Source organism: Chiloscyllium plagiosum, chromosome 39, assembly GCF_004010195.1.
Source record: "Chiloscyllium plagiosum isolate BGI_BamShark_2017 chromosome 39, ASM401019v2, whole genome shotgun sequence".
Classification (NCBI taxonomy): domain Eukaryota; kingdom Metazoa; phylum Chordata; class Chondrichthyes; order Orectolobiformes; family Hemiscylliidae; genus Chiloscyllium; species Chiloscyllium plagiosum.
This window is the reverse complement of record NC_057748.1, coordinates 26,250,599-26,251,784: the sequence shown is the minus strand read 5'-3', so window position 1 is coordinate 26,251,784 and position 1,186 is coordinate 26,250,599. Positions and strand designations below refer to the sequence as shown.

The 1,186-nt window shown below is 54.5% G+C and overlaps 1 protein-coding gene across 1 annotated transcript in view; it reads right to left on the bottom strand.

Moving 5' to 3' along the window:
* slc35a2 (solute carrier family 35 member 2) overlaps window positions 1–1,186 on the bottom strand; it is a 13,316-nt gene that overhangs the window by 9,938 nt on the left and 2,192 nt on the right. The window lies entirely within an intron of this gene.

Below are 1,186 nucleotides of genomic sequence, written 5' to 3'. Positions count from 1 at the left end.
TGGGGTGTGCGTTTCCAGAACGAGAGGGGGGTGGGTTTAAGGTGAGAGGGGGAAAGGGAACATTTAAAAGGCATCTGGATGGGGACATGGATTTGAAGGGTTTGGAGGGAGTTGGGCCAAGTGCTGGCAGACGAGAGGAGATTAGGTTAGGATATCTGGGTCAGCACGGAAGGAAGGGTCTGTTTCCGTGCTGTCCAACCGTATAACTGTCTGGACTGGTTTGGTGTTCGTAAGGAGGTGGCTGGGCCAACGAGGGTGAACAGAACATGCTGTTGTCACTCCGTAGCCTGGAGTCGCAGCTCGAGGAGGGGTGGACTTGCCACTTGGAGGGGCAGTTCAGAGGAGGTTCCCTCCTATCCAACCCTTGTGATTTTATAAACCCCTATAAGGTCACCCCCTCAGCCTCCTACGCTCCAGGGAAACAAGGTTCCAGCCTCTCCCTATAACTCAAACCCTCAGTTCCCGGCCTTGTCCTGGTAATTCCCTTCACTCTCCAGGTGAATAATGTCCTTCCTGTAACGGTGTGACCGGAACTGGACACTGCTCCAGACGAAGCCTCACCAACGTCCTGTATAACCCCCAACGTGACATTCCCCCCCCCCCCAGCTCCTACACTCAAAGCTCTGAGCGATGGAGGCAAGCGCCTTCGTACCCGCCCTGTCTCCCTGTGACGCCAACTTCAAAGAGTGATGTCCCCCGAACCCCCTGCGAGGTCTCTCTCTGTTCTCCAACCACCCACACAATCCCAACTGGGAAAGATATTGGGCGTTCCTTCAGGGTCAGAATACCGGGACGCCCTCTCTAATGGTGGGGGGTGGGGGGGGGCATGGTGTCCCAACCCCCCCATCCTCTCAAGAGAGGCAATTAGGGACGGGGTGTTAAGGTCTGCGAGGCCCAGAGACTGTGAACAACTGAAAGCAGGAATTTGCTGCTTAAAATCATGATGGTTTCCGATTGAGTAACCGGAGATAGGAATGTGAAACATTCAGACAGGAGTAAGACAATTAAGCTTCTTAAGCTTGTGACTCAACTGGATTGACTCCCTTCAACACGGGAGACAGGGATAGAGGGGGGAACGGGATAAAGACTCAGAGACGGGGATAGAAGGGGAACGGGATAAAGACCCAGAGGGGGAGACGTGGATAGAGGGGGAACGGGATAAAGACCCAGAGACGGGGATAGAGGG